At 32.1% G+C, this 16,933-nt stretch overlaps 1 pseudogene; it reads right to left on the bottom strand.

Moving 5' to 3' along the window:
• Positions 1 to 13,525: 13,525 nt before the first annotated feature.
• On the bottom strand, positions 13,526 to 16,360 carry LOC132601624 (vetispiradiene synthase 3-like; annotated as a pseudogene).
• Positions 16,361 to 16,933: the final 573 nt, after the last annotated feature.

Genomic DNA, 16,933 nt, shown 5'->3' with positions numbered 1-16,933 from the left:
TTTTGCAATGTATTTTTGTTCATTTCCTGTAAACTGTCGTATATGCAAAGTTGTAAACACTTGTGTACGTTCAAGGAAAGGAATGAAGCAAAAATCGCACCGTCTAAACATTCTTGTATATGTCCGAATGAACAAAATCATTCTTAAATTTGCTTACACATAAAAGAAAATAAGGATTATGAATCAGAACAATTGTGCCTAGATGAGTAAGAGACATCTTCTTTATAAGCACGAAACATAAGGGTCCTCTCTTATAAAGCCGTCCAGTTAAATGGCTAAAAGGCCGGATGCTTTGTTTCCTGGTCATACAGTTAACCGGACACATTATATTTTCGGACTTTACTAGAACCAGAAAATGCAAATTCCTGGTCATTAACATTCCCGACCTCAAAGGTTGTGAGGTTATAACAGTTTAGGGTACAACTAAAAACCCTAGAGCCAAAACTTTAAGACTAAACAACTTCGGGTATAGCTACAAACCTTAGAATCAAAACTCTAAAATTAAAAGTCTTTGGGAAATCTAAAAACACAAGAATCAAGATTCAGGGTCTAAAAGTTTTGGGGAGAAATAAGGAGTTAAAACCGAAAGGTTAAGACTTCCCGGTGAACACTAAAAATCCGAGATCAAGCTTTCTATGGTGGTGGTACTTTTTCAGTACCAACCAGCCATTAACAGTAGAATGGCCAGTGGGGGAGTTGCTATTTGAATCCCTAAGTCTTGCACTCTGTTTCTCTTCGCCCGATTTTTGTCCCAATTGGGTTTTTCCGGTAAGGTTTTTAATGAGGCAGTCACTAGGGTAATTACATGGCTTTCCGATAAGAAGGGGAAAATCTTCCACTTCCCATTCACATCTCAGGGAGTAACCAGAAAGTGGGGGGACTATTTGTATAGGGTAAAATCCTTAGACACTAAGTGGACATATCAAAAGATGACATGTGGCGATGGTGACATGTCAGATTCGAGTCAGCAAGTGTAGGACTGCAGGAAAGCATACGATGTTCCAGAGAAGTAATTTGATAATCGCTACCACGTACAGAAACTATGAAGGGCTCGAAGAAGCATGCCAACTCACCAGTCAAACGTCATTCATTGCACAACAGGTACAAGAAATCTCAAGTCTTTCTCTAGTTTTAAATGTGTATTAATACCATTTATTACCATTCATTGTCACCGCTTAATTACCTTTCATTGCAGCATTAATGTTGGTAATTAAAGGGGCATGATTTGTGGATCATCCACCTCATAGCTCTAGTATAAATAGAGGTTTTCATTCTATTGTAAGGCATCTGAAATCTAATAGAAAACAAATACTCTTAAAACAATTTCTTTATTATTGTTATTGATTGTTCTTGAGAAGGCTTTGACATGTAGCTTTCTCGGATACTCTAGCTCATAATTCATCAAGGCTAGGGCTATTACTTTAAATTCCTTTAGCTTTCTTTATAATTATCTTGCTTAATTTTACATATTATCTAATTAGTTTTGTTGTATTGATCCACGTGTTCTTGACCACGTATACAAATTCAACTGTACCAATTTTACGGGTAAATAAAAATAAATCATATCCTTATTTATTATGTGTACTATTAAACTAATCAAGCAATTTCAAAGAAAAAAAAAAGAAAATAAAAAGAGAATGGCATGAGAAGCTAAGAAAAGATATTGATGATCGGAGATGGCGGCATGAAAATAACATAATTAACGGACCCGGAAAGGAAGAGAGAGAAATGGTAGAAAAGAGAAAGAAAGAGAAGGAAAAAAAGAAAAGGAAAAAGGAAATCTAAAATGAAAATAAAAATTAAGAATAACATAATTAAGTATAGTGTTATAAAATAATAAAGCAAGCAAGAAGAATATTTTAGAGAAAGAGAGAAGAGAGAGGAATTCTTTATTTCTCATGTTACGGATGTGAATACACTGAAGGAAACCTCTCTATTTATAAGGGAAAAGTAGCTTGGTCCCAAAGTCACAAAACCTAAATTTTCTCCTAAATATAGATCTCCACAATAATAAATAATATTTATAACACTTCTCATTGGATTTCTCTTTGATAGATAATGTGCCTCATTAAAACCTTACTAGAAAAAACCCAGTGGGAAAAATTCTAGTGAAGGAAAAAGAGTACACATTTCTAATAATACGCCATTTAGTTACCTCATTAAAAAGTTTACAAGGAAAAATCTAGTGGGACAAAAACCTTGAAAGGGAAAAAGAGTACAACATGTATTAACTCCCCCTGATGAGAACTTCAATCCAAAAACTTGAACCTTCACATCTCAATCTTGTGCACCATCTTCTCGAAAGTTGCAGTTGGTAGAGACTTGGTGAATAAATCAGTCATATTATCACTCGAACAAATCTCTTGCACGTTGATATCACCATTCTTCTGGAGCTCGTGTGTGAAGAACAACTTTGGTGAAACATGCTTTGTCCTTTTATGAATCCACTCTTTAGTTGGGCTATGTATGCTGCTGCATCTTTAGTATTTTAATAGAGTTGTATTGTTGAAATCAATCCAAGTGCATTCATGACTTGCTTTATAAACAAATGTTATCTTTATATAATTTGATTGTCATGTACAACAACATCGTATGACTGTAACATAAAGATATGACACTCCAGGACCAAAGAATTCTGCAAGTTTCTCATTTCAATTTCTTTCAGCAGATAATCATTGCTTGTGAAAACTCTTCAAGAGTTCGAATGATATTCAAGTAATCAATTTACACTCATAACGACATAAGGATAGTAGATTAATGTGTACCCTTAGTCAATGAATACTCATTATGATAAAATCGCATTGAATACTCATTATGATCAAATCACATTCACATTGCTTGATTTAATCCATATAAGAATTATGAACAGATTTTTTAGAACGTGTATATGCTTCAGGCATTTAAAATCCTTCAAGAATTTTCATATAAATTTTGTCGAGTGACAATATCCATTAATATTTAAATGCATGAGATTTTCCGTTGTCTGGACTGCCGGTCTAATAAGCTTGAAGCTTACCAAAATGCATCATTTCACTTGGTAATAATGTCTATGTTAGCATGCTTTATAGACATAGAATTCAGATCCACACAATCTTTTACAATATTGCACTATGTTGTACCAAAGATATCGTCGACGATATATCATTTGTATCGGTTCGCAATGTGACATAACATATTGAGATCTCATCACTTTCATTATTTTAGGTACCTAAACCTCTCATGAGGTTTCATGAAGTGTTATGTCGTAGCTTCTTCAAGTGCACATTGCCTCCTTATAATGATCATTGATCATTTCCTCCTCTTCCTTTTCAATGATTATTGCATTTGGAACCGATTTTGAGGTACCATGCTTCATGCATGTTGTATATTCTATCCTTCAGGGGCGTTATATTAATAGGAGCATTTTGCAGCTGAAATATGGAATTAATGTTGGGTCATCAAATGTTTTTAGCATTTAACTTGAATTACTTTTGAATGAAGATCATACTAATGATAATTCACAACATATTTTCTAGCTACTTATTCTCTCCTCCTTATGTTAGAAAACTAACATATATCTCATCTTCTTTGTGGGAATCCATTTGTGTGCATCATGGTAGATTAATTAATCATATACCACACATAAAAACTGTTGGACGGAAATATCTGGTTCCTGGCTCTAGACCAATTGTGAGGGCAAAATTTATCATAATTTATTGATCTGAAGCATACAAGTGACGTTGTATGCAGTTTATCATATCTCAGACCAGCGAATGAAGCTTTATTCTCATAAGCAATGATTTAGCTATTTATTAGAGGCATTTAATGCTAAACCAGCTTGGATATAAACCAACATCATCAAGATGAATTGCCTTGATTACATACTGAAAATTGTGCTCTTAGCTCAATTATTTTGAGCAAGTAATTTGGTAAATGTCAAACTGCAAGTTGACAATAAACGCACATGTGACCATCTCATTGATACATCTATTTAAGATATCACATAACAAGTGAACAGACCCATATTCACCTTTATACATTTTCAGAATTTAGGGAATTCAATCTTAACATTAGCCCGTATAATCAACTTATCATGGGAACAAGCAACACAAGTAAATTCTTGAAGAATCTTCTACTTCTTCAATATATGTTGAATACTCAATCTTCACATCATATTTAAATCGGGATGGCCAAATTACTCATGTCAGCTGATAAAATTATTTATACTAGTAAACTTCAAGTTTATCATGCTATGTGCTATTTGTCTCGGTAAACTTTTGATTCACTATGACATGAATTCTTTTTTTATCAATAAATTTCAGATTTATCGTGGCATGTGATTCCATCAAGCTTATATTTGTGTTGTACAATTTGAAGAATAGAGAGGGTAACCTTTCATATATCTATTTCATACCCACTACGGTTTTGAAGATATTTAATTTGTCCATCATTTTTAGCTTCAATATGATAGCCATTTACTTTAGTAAACTTCGGGTTTACTAGAGTTATCGATCATAACACCTTCGTATAATATAATCTTGAACGAATGACATAATAGTATATAAGCTCTTCAGAAGTCTTTATTTTCCATAATCACGTATTGTTCGGACACTACTAGTGACATGATCTTTTAGATAAATAGTTAGCTCTTCTGGAGCCCATAATTGATTGTACTATCAAATATTACCCTGACATCGCTGGTGTCATGACCAAAAAAAAAAAGAAAAATTGCAACCAAATGAATATTATAAAGGCATTCTTAGATTCATAAATGACAAAAAGTAAACGTTAAGTTATACAGTCCTTGATACTTCTATCATCAACTTCCATAGTAAATATGTCCTTCAGGGAGAATACCCATTAACATTCGAGTATTTGGTATCAAAGCGGTAACCACATAATTATGTATTTCTTCAGGGAATTTTTGTACGAATTGTTATTTTCTTCTGGAAAATCAGTAAGTAATTTAATGTGGTTATCGTATAAAGTATTCTACAAAATTTGTATCCTTTTGCCTTAGACATAATAAAATTATCCAAGATGATTTGACGTACGACAGGTACATGCAGCAATGACTTTCAAACCATGAAATAACATTTATATCCTTTGTTATTTTATCTCTTCAGGAGGTGTGTTTTGACATTTCTTCATTCACTTCGAGAAATGAAACTTGATCATTTAAATGCGTTTCATACACAATTTGCAATAACTCATTATTTTTCTCAAGTACAAGAAATATACAAAAGATAGCAAAAGAAAACTTGATGACCACATTTATTTATACTGGTTTTTCAAAATAAAATAAAATAAAATAAATATGTTCCTGATCAAGTTAAATGGTATCTATAGAATATGAAAGCATCAACATTATGCCACATAAATATTTTAGAACACGAAGAGAATTATGAAACATTTACCTTTATAACATGGAGTGATTGTCAAGATTATTAACAACGATATGTGTATATATATATATAATTGCTTTGACAATGATGTATCATAGACATGCATATCAAGTGTCATTACTTCAGAAGTTTAATAATCATTATATAGATCATGCTCATGATATGGTTACCATGTTCAATCTGCCACATATATGTAGAAAAATTATTAGCATCGGTTTCAGGATATATTTTAGAATTTTTTTTCTTACTATTTGAGGAGTAAATTTCAAAGTTAAACTTCTTCGGAAGTAAAGTTCAAAGCCTTACAGCATTCAAGAATGAAGTTTAAGGTCTTACCACTTTGAGAGTAAATTCTAAAGGTCTACTGCTTTGGGAGTAAATCTCAAAGTTCTACTACTACTTCGGAAGAAAATTTAAGAGTGCTACTACTTCGGGAGTAAATTTTATATTTACTAATTCAAGTGTAAATTTCAGAGTCCTGCTACTTTGAGAGTAAACACCAGATTTACTATTTCACGAGTAAAGTTTAAAGTTTTACTATTTTAGGAGTATAAATCAAAATTTGCTACTTTGGGAGCAGATTTCAGAGCTTGCTATTTCGGGAGCATATTTATGAGTTTATTACTTCGGGAATAAAAAATATAATATTTAGAAAAAAAAAATTCTCTAGTATTTTGTCTCTTCTGGAGATGAGTAGTGATATCTTCACGATGAAATACATGTTCATATTTGTAAATTTTACTAAATATTGTCTACATTCACTTCAGGGAATGGACCTGTATTAATAATAATTATCAAAAGTTTCATTCTTCGGGAATGAAATATAATCGTCTGAATATTTCTTAATCATATTAGTTTATGATAGCTTAAAAACTCTTTTAAGATATTGATAATTTAGGAGCAAATCGAGGTATGCATATAATGTAAAGAATTTCTCTGTAACATATCCTCAATGGAGATCATAACAAACCTATAAAAATATTACCACTTCTAGTGATTATAGGCATAATAAATTTAGTTATAATGGAACTTAAAAATATTACCACTTCCGGCAAACTCTGCTACAGTTCGAATATCTTCTGATATAAGAGTGAATATAGAGTACTGTTGTGGAAGAAATCCTATATATCGATAGCCAATAACACTACAAGAAAACACCTAATATGTGGAGGTTTTTTAGTCGAATTGTGGCGGTTTCCAACCCCTACAAACAAAATTGTGGCGGTTTTTTAAAACGCCACATTTATCAATGCCACAAGCGTTATTGCGGCGTTTTTTCGGAACCTCCACGACGACCGCCACAAAATAAAATTTGAATTTGTGGAGGTTTTTCGAGATAATTAGTGGCAATTTATAACCACCAAAATATGATCTCAGTGTTTTACAGAAAACAATTTGTGGGAGTTTAAGACCCCCACAATTTATCTCAATCTTTTAAAAAAAATATTAATAGTGGCAGATTATAACTGCCACATTATTTTTTATTGCTGAAAATAATCTGCTTCTATTTGAAATTTTTAATTCTAGGTATCAATAAATAATTTTACTAAATCTCATACAACTCAAAACAAATTCCAATAAAAGTATATCACTACAAGAAATAGGCTAAATTGTGGTGGCTTATCTGTGGGGGTCATAAGAACCCCTACTATAAGATTATTTTGTGGCGTGCTTTTAAACCGCCGCTATATAATTTTTTGCTGACGGTTTTATTATGAGAGTTTGTGATAACCTCCGCAAATTACATCAAATTATGAAGGTTTGTACATTGCCGCAGTTTGATATTGATTGTGGCGGTTAATAACCCTCCCAATTCGTTAAAACCATTCTTTAAAAATTGTATCAAATTGAATAGGTTAGTCAAATTGGCCCAACTGAAGTTATAACTTTAAAATTTATTTTTTATTATTTTTAGATAGTCTTATACTTTATTTATTTTTTATTAAGATTAAGACATTTGAATCTGAATGCACATTTGATATTAAGATGTATATTAATCTTATAAGATGTCTGAATCCAAATACACATCTGAATATTAAGATGTTATATTAGGATTTTAATACCAAAAAATTACTAAGACTAGTTATTTTCTGAACATCTAAATATATAAAATTTATATTTATTTTAAAATTAATAAATATAAAAATTTAAATAAAATACTAAATAATTTCATACTATATTAATAAAATAATTTTAAGAAATAATATGATAGTCGTAGGTGATGATGGCAAGTGATGGTGGTTGTGGATACTGATTGGGATTGTGATGGGTGATGGTGCTGATAGTAGCGATTAACAATAGTTGTTGATCATGGTAGTTGGTGGTCAATGATGGCGGTGGACGATATATGGTGGTGGCTTGTTGTGGTGGTGTCATTAGTGAATGGTGGTTATTATTGTACTGGTGGTTGATGGTGGTGAGAATCGACTGTGGTGATTGACGGTAGTGGTGGTTGGGGCTGAAATGGTGATTGTAGGTGGTGGATGGTAGTTGATAATGGTGGGCGTCGACGACGACAATTAGCGGTGAAAGTGAATGGGTGTGCCATCCTTCTAAGCATTTGAATGGACGTCTTAATGATATTGAAGCTTTGTTATAGATCTTAGTTCAGATTTATTCTAACTCATTAAGTGGTTGTACTTTTTTTTTAAATTAAAAAAATGTACTCAATTATTAAGATTAAGACCTTCTGTAAGTGCAAACAACAAATAAGGCCACTTTCGAAAGTTAAACCCTTTGATAGTCACTAGCTGGATGTGCCTTGTTAACACCGGACTAGAGCGATCAGAAATGATCTTTCCGAAAAGGGATAGAGGAGAGCTCAGATAAATCCCACGAATTTAATTTAATTTCATTAACTCCCACGATCTTAACCATGTAACGACTAAGGGTCGGAGACTACGAGAAGTAATTATCGTTGTATACCTATAAAGTCTCACATTTCTTACGATTGTACTATCTAATTTTTCACTTCATAATTTTACTATTGTTCTCTGAAACCACGATTGTTCATCTATGCTCTTTAATAATATTCACCATTTGATCTAGAAGAATCAACAAGAATCTCTTTATGTTAGTTTGTCAATTATTTACTTTTAACTATTCAAATCGTTATTCTGATTACCCTGTTATCGTTTCATTCACATTATCAAAGGATTAACTCAATTTGGATTAGTTATATTGTTTCTGACCTAATTCAAAAAAAAAATTCAACTGATTGACCTAATAATCAAATTTTAGGCTAAACAATTAGTAATTTTGAAATGTTGTAATTTTATCTAATTAAGGATATTTTGCAAATTTGACATTATTTTAGTGATTTTTTGTTAGTTTGTTCTATATTTTACTTTATTATTTGTTAGTATATTTATTTTCAATTGTTTTCTACATCTTTTTCGAGTTTATATATATATATATATATATAATACATACATACTGTTTTCAAAATTTCTCTTATTTAAATAGTAAAAATGAAATAAAAGAGAAAATAGAGAAAAGAAAGAAGTTGCAAAAGACAATAGTGTACACCATCTTCCGAGCTTTTCATATGCACATTGGGAGGGTAATTAGGAAATTTGACTAAAAGTTATCATAGGCGCGCAAAATTCCCTCTCTTTTTTTCTAAAGGGCACGATTTCCTCTCCCTGTTTTTCCATCACGATTTTATCTCCCTCACCTATACATCTTTTGTGCAACTGCTCCTCTACATCAGAGCAAGTTGGCGCAATCCGAATAACAAAGGTTCGTACTTCATCACTCTTTCACATTTTTATGTGCTCTATTTGTTCTTTGCTTACTTTCTGGGTAGAATTCGTATCCGAATCCGATATGCTTATGTATTATTACATGCATTGGGTTATATTTTGGTTTGATTCTTGTGTGATTCGCTTGTTTCGAGGTTTGATATAAGTGATTGCAGAGTTCCTTCGGGAGATCTTTTGTCTTTTACGGTAAATTGAGGTTTTCTATATTTTTTTCTATTGGGTGAATTGTGTTCTTAGGATAGTGAAGTAGGAGGTCTGATACAAGTGAGTTCAATTTGTCTTTCTGTCTGTCTATGTTTTTCTGCAATTAGAACTGTAAATGGATTTTTTTAAAAGAAAATTGACTTTAATTTTGCCCCACTAAAAAGAAATTAACTCATGAGGTGAGGATTTTTAATGAATGGTTAATTTTTTCAACGAAAGTGCTATACTTTAACATCCATGACCGGTTCTTTTATATGTCAAAAAACCTCCAATAGAAACCTCGTGATATTTCTTACACTTTGATTACCATCTTCCAGTGAAAGATCGGTTGTTAGTCACGGCGTTTCATGGCAACATGTTGTTACTGTTAAGAAAGTATATGTCCTTGGTGCCACAACTTTTGTAATTTCTGGCTAGTCACGGTCTTAAATAATATACTCATTGAGAACTGCTTAGACTTAGATTCTTAAATTTAGTATTCGCCTTTAACTTTTCTAGTCTAGTGTCAGTCGTTTTAAATTATCCAAATAATTATACATTTATACTTCTCTAAGTACCGTTTTATTGGCTTTTTGTTGCACAACTATCTGCCTATATGAAATTGGTGGTTTGATATCTTAAATTTCTTTAAAATCTTTCTGTTGTGGAATTGAAAAATAATTATAAGATCTGGACCAACTAATTTTCTTTCTCCGGCACTCTAGATCTTTCTTCCACAATGTTGGTCACTTATATCAGGGATGGTAAGAAACATGGTACAATTACATGAACTTTTGCACTAGCTCAGGTGATTGTTGTAAATAATTACTCCAGTGGATCAAAGGGTAATATAAAGAAATGGATTGGTCATCAAAGATTTCAGCTAATCCGCCAAGGTAAAGCACTCAGTATGATTTGTTTACTTTTATAAATTTATTTTAATTTTGTTTATCCAAGATTGTTTTTACAGTACTTTTGAGCAAAGGAATAAAGTGCCTAAGTAATTCCATTATGCTTGTTTTACGTTGCATATCAATGAATATCTTGAGATTAGACTTTAGCCTCCGGCTACAAATTTTAGAAGTCTTATTTGAAGTATCTGGACATTCTTGTTATTACAAAAGCTATTCAATGACTAGCCAGAGTAAGTGCTATAGTTCATATTTAAAAAATTTCTCATTTCTCTTTTCATGATCCATTTGGGTGCAATGAAGCATGGCAAAGAAAATTTATTTTACTGGTGAATATGTGTACAAAGGTTTAAGATTGATGTATTGGTACGATAGCACATGAGGGGTATGTTGTTCTTCTTAACTCATTTCTTGACCTGATGTTCTTTTCGGAGAAAGATTTTAATATAACAAATTTCTTGATTTATAGGAAGTTACAACAATTGGAGGAATATTTGCTGCATTGAACACCAGTTGAAGTGAAATAAAGAATGCTGGGAACAAGTAACATTATTAGCTCAATAATATTTTGTTATATATGTGGCTACAGGTAGGTGGAAATTTGATATACAAGTCTTAACTCACAACTTACATGTATGGATGGTGTGTTTTCTTAATGAATTGCTTGCATATGAATTTTTGTTATCTGTAAGACTATTGTTGACTGGAATATAAGATAATATCCAGAAACTACAAATGTCTTTGACACTTTTATGGTGATAATTGGTTCTGCTGTCTATTTCCAACTTCAATTATATGAAGGGCATGTAGTAATTATTTAATTAGCTTAATAATGTTGCTTTCTTGAAGTTTTGAAGGATATTGAGATAGTTAACTGAGGAAGAAGAACAATTGAAAGAAACTAATCAACCAAAATTTTTAGAATTAGATACCTGAGACGTGAGTTTAAGTTATCTCCTAAATTTTCAATCCTTTCACTTCTTTTCCCAGGTTACATTTAAGTAACTGAGAGTAATTTATTTCATATTTTCTTGTAGTTGGTATTGATACAGATAGTAGTAGAATTCATGCTTGGCTTGGTTTGTTTAACTAAACCACTTCCATCTTATCAGTTCATTTCTTCTATTTCAATTTTTTAGAGCCGTTAGCATTCCACTTTTGAGCAAGTTTAATCATTAGGTTGGGTTACAGCTTATACTTTATTTGTTAGATTCTAATGTTAAGAAGCCTATAGAGGTTGACTTATATTTTAGTTACATAGGTGATTTTCATGAATATATGGTTATAATGCAAGTTTTGTGTTGATTTATCTAGAAATAGCTTTGTACTTTAGCTCTTATTTATGTGAGAATATTCAGCAACTTCAGTTCAATGACATTGTTAAACCAAGTGACAGATTTATTTGTAAAAAGATTGGGAGCTTTCATTTATTTATATAACTAGATTTGTCATTTTAGTTTGTCAGAAAATGCTAGTCATTAATAATTTTTTCAATCAAATATTTTTGTTTCAGTGTTTCAGCATAGTGATGTGGAGAGCAAGTCTTGCTTCACATGTGGATGTAAGCGTATTATCAAGTGAGAGCAACACAAATCACCAAGCAAGTACTTAGCACTTCTGTGGCGGAGCTACGTACTCTAGATTGTGTAATGTTTAAGTTATCATATACTAGTGTTTATAAATTTAGTTTGATATGAATTTGAATTGGTAATGTTTGTTAGTGCATACTAAAATCGCATCAGTCATAGAAAAATAGAATTTTCCAACGAATGTAATAGATACGGACCGACAAATGCTTCTACATGCTCTTGAAATTAAAATGGCAAGCTTATATGCATGAACCCCAATACTAAAAAAAATAAGTGATACTTACTCATGGACCAAATAATACTAAAAAACATTACTCCAGTGGAACTTTCCAACATTGATACGGTAATGAAGATCAAAAGTCAAATAAAATACTTCATACCTTTCTAAACGCATGCCAACAGTAGCTATCGATGCGTTCGTTCAACCAATTCCTTAGAACCATGATAACTACATGTTTGCTGTCTCCAAACCTCAAGATCTTTTTCAAAGTGCTCATGGCAGAGTCTTGTGCTGATAACGTGTTATAAAATAATAAAGCAAGCAAGAATAATATTTTGGGATTTCTCTTGAGCCGAGGGTCTTTCGGAACAGCCTCCCTATCTTTCCAGATAGGGGTAAGGTCATAGAACACTTTACCCTCCTCAGACCCCACATTATGGGATTCAGTGGGTATGTTCTTGCTGTAAGCAAGAAGATATTTTAGAGAAAGAGAGAAGAGAGGGGAATTCTCTATTTCTCTTGTTAGGGAGGTGAATACAATGTAAAACTCTCTATTTATAAGGAAAAAGTAGCTTGATTCCAAAGTCACAAACTGTAAATTTTCTCCTAAAGATAGACATCTACAATAATAAATAATATTTATAACATATAGCTAATTATCCAATTATAAGATGACATGTGTATAGTTTGGACCATGTTTAGTGTTTTTTTTCTTCTCACACGCTTCCCGAAAATTAATAATATTTCTTTGCCACATCACGTATTAAGGGGTTATTACTTTCACTTCTTACTACATTTTTTTTGGTGGGGGGGGGGGGGGGGGGTTATTAAATGCTCGTAAAGTTAAATTGCTAAAGTGAGTTTTCAAGACAAGTTAAGGGGGGATTTTATGTAATGTCTTTTCTCAAATAAACTTTATATATTTAGAAACTTCATAAAAAAGTATTATAAGTCGTGATAATTTATAATTCAAATTCTATCTCATCTGAAACGGATCTTGAACAAGGTAAAGCCTGATAAAATTTGGGGGTTGGATTGGTTTTATATAAATCACCACCTAAAATAACCCTATTCTAATGAAATACAATTCCTGTTATACCATAAATATAATTTCCTATACTACCATAAGTACATTATGACATATTGTCGTTCAATAACTTCTATATCTGAATGGTGAAAATTAGAATGAGAAAAATGAATGCGAGAAATGTGAGAGTAATACTCCTCATTTAATTAAAAAAATTTATATTAGCCAAGATACACAGCTGAATGGTACTCAGAGAACACAGTACAACATAATCATACATATAAAATGACTCCAATAAAAATTAAAATCGATATAGAATGGTAAATTGGATTACAAATCTTGCCAATCGAAATTCAGAATAAATTATATATATAATCATGCTTTATTATTGACTTATTTATTGTTCTTAATGTGTCAATTGTCAAATTAACCATCTTCAACACACCCTTATATATTAATGGGATTAACGAGTAAGGCTTCAATCACAGCTTTCACACTATTTTTTGGATTACTATATCCATCCTGATTATTTTTGTATACAACATCAATCAACCGTGTAAGGTTGACAACACGCATCAAAATTTCAATTGGCACAGAAGTAGGCTTGATGCACTCCTTGTTCAAATCCTTCCATGCATTTTCTGCTCGTTCTGAGAGCTTTTCACTTGTTTCTTCAATTGGTATATTGTATTCTTTCGTATAACATTCTCTTCCGGTAATAAGTTGTCCTCTCTCTTTCTCAATATACAAAAAATAAGATTAAGATTCATAAAAATAATGCCAAATGCATCATAGTTAGCACAACATATTTATATGTTGGTAAACATCATGGCAAAAAAGTTTGGTACAAAATATTTATCATTTTAGTGAACACAAAAGGCATTGATTATCCTTTTTCCTTCAGTTTCACCCTTTCTACTCCAAAAGCAAAGACACGGAATAATTAATAATTACTCATTAAGAGATAAGATCATTTCGTGGAACGAATATCCCTTATAATTAATGTTATTAAGTGTAGTTTTGTAGATGAATGTACACCTAAACGATAAATAATAAGGACCAAAGAAAGTACCTTATAAGTAGCTATGTCATCAATGACCCGACCAATTAGTGCAGAAGCCGCAAGAATTTTAGGTTTATTCATTATCCCGTCAAATTCACCCTTTGAAGCTGAGCTCATGCCCAATAAGGATGCTGGTGCAAGTAGATAATATGTTCCAGTAGTTAACGCATTACCTAGGTAATCTTCAAAATGATGGCATATTTCCTCCAAGAAACCATTTTGCTTCAATATAATAGCTCCTCGCGATTTCTTTCATCTGTTCAAAGAGTTCTTGTTTACTTAATAATTCAATATCTTAGTACAAAATTACTTAGAAATCCATCAAAAAACAAAGGATATCTATGTGCGACCAAAAAAGTCGACACGAGAAAAAGCAAGAAATATAGTATATTGAGCCATATTTTGTTAATATTTGAAGTCACTTACTGCCTCTTTGACGCAATCAACTCTATAGGATTTGTCTTGCTCTTTTAGCTCGGCATCACATTCTTTGAAGAGATCAAGAAGAATAACGTATATCGTCTTCATATATTTAGGAAGTCGATCGATTAATTTCACGTGAATCAAGGAAAATGTTCTTGATTTGATCAATTAATCTAATTAAGATCAATAACATTGAAGCTATGGCAGAACATTTTGACGATACTTCTGAATTATTTCCGATAAAAGGGGAAAAGACAATACAAAATTGTTATCAAATAGTTGGGGTTTAATACTAAACGTATTATCAAAGAAAAATCATACTTTTATCACCTCTAGCTCATCAAGAGTGCTGTGAGAGTCATAAGTGTCATCAATTACTGAAATCATAGCTATACACTTTGCAAGCATAATTCGAGCACGAGAGAATTGAGGTTCAAAGCACAAACCTATGGTCCAAAAAAAGCATTCCATCATTCTATCTCTGACATAACTAAGCTTGGAGTCAAGATTCAATTTGTTCCACCGCCTTCAAATATAAAAGGCAAAAAATAATTGACTTAAATTATACTCTCTTTGTTCCAATTTATGTGAGACTTTTCACTTTCAAGAGTCAAACAAGAATTTTTTTGACCGTGCTTTATTCGTATTGCCCTGTCAATATTGTAAATTGTTAGTTATTGTGACTCATAATACTTTTATGTAATTTCTAAATATGTAAATTATTTTTCAAAAAACTTAAAGATTGTATGTCCGAATTCACGATTAAGATAAATAAGTTTGACTCTCGAAATCCGAACCGTGTCACATAGATTGAGGCGGAGGGAGTAGTGTAGTCTATAATACTCAAATCAAAAGCTAGCAAATGCTAACCAATATCTCACCGTACGACCTCACTAAGCTCTCTCTTGTGTAGCATCTGTAACAAATTATAGTCAAGCTTCGCAAGTCTCAATAGCATTTCATTTTTTGATCCATATTCTTCATATATTGAGATGAAAAAATGGGACTCAGCTCCTGGGATTCCTCTATGAAGAGATTTCATGAGTGCATGTGTTACTTGTTTCTCAAGAGTAGAGTCTAAGTTGGGCACCATTCCCTCAAGATGAGTTTTTGTGAACATACAAGCCTCTTCTAATAAGTCAGCCCCATGTTCTCTTACTTGTAAAGCTTCATATAGACTTAATAGACCTCCTGCATCTTTAAGAATGATATCCTTGAACTTCCTACTGTTGTCATTGAATATGTTGAAACAACCTAACATAAAATATTTTGTTGAATTGACAACATTTACAAACTTAAATTATCACTTGAACTATGTAACTGGAGACATTTGCACTTACCAGAAGAGATCGGATAGCCATGTTGCCTAACCAATCGAAAATATAGTACAACTGTATAAAGATCATGTTCTTCTTGGAACACATTTTCATTCAACATCTTATTTAATTGAGCTTCAATTTCCTTCTCAAAGTGATATGAAATACCAAGTTGTTCAAATGTGTCAATCAATTCTAGTTTCTCTAGGGAGTTACTACTTATAAGTAGCATGTGCATGTGGCTTCTTCTTTCAAACTTTCAATCTCCTTCATATTTTTCTCCGAGACCTATAATAACATTGTGTATTAGAAATTTTGGCAAAACAAATAACGAAAAATAATAACCTACAAATAAATAGATGTTGTGCATGGTCCATTCTAGGGACAATATAAATTCTTTCTTTTATCATCACTTAGGTACTGTCTGGAGAAATTACCATGTTATTAACATATAGAAATTTAACTTACATGTTTATCCATAGAGAATGGCTAAAGATAATTCTTCATAGACTAGCAGAAAAATTTGCAGCTGGGCGAGAAAATCCATCTTTATGGTTTCCATTATGTGAATATGAGTGTGTATTGATATGTATGTTACCATCGGTACCACTATTTATATAGAAAAAGAACTACCTAAATGAGAGATAAGTTATATATCCCTTTGTGGAATAGGTAACCAGCTATTTCTTTTTCCTTTTAGCAAAGTAATCAAAATCTGATGAAGAAATCATCAGGAAGCAGGACTATGAGGAGAACATATATGTGGACCCTAAAACATTTCAACAAAATATCTCATACTACAACAACCTGTCTCTAAGAAACAATCTAAACTCTGGAGGGTTTTTCAACACTGAAGAGGAGACTACCAACGTCCAAAACTCTGAAAAAATAGTTCCCCTAGCTAATGTTTCTAATGATTAACATCATTTCATGGAATACTAGCTAGGGGGATAGGATCTCAAGGATCCCTGGATAGACTCAAACTCATGATCCAACAATTCCGTACTCCACTTATATGCCTTCAAGAATCATGGTGAACAATGGTAAAATGGA

Source organism: Lycium barbarum, chromosome 7 (assembly GCF_019175385.1).
Source record: "Lycium barbarum isolate Lr01 chromosome 7, ASM1917538v2, whole genome shotgun sequence".
Classification (NCBI taxonomy): Eukaryota; Viridiplantae; Streptophyta; class Magnoliopsida; order Solanales; family Solanaceae; genus Lycium; species Lycium barbarum.
This window is presented reverse-complemented; position numbering and strand designations above follow the sequence as displayed.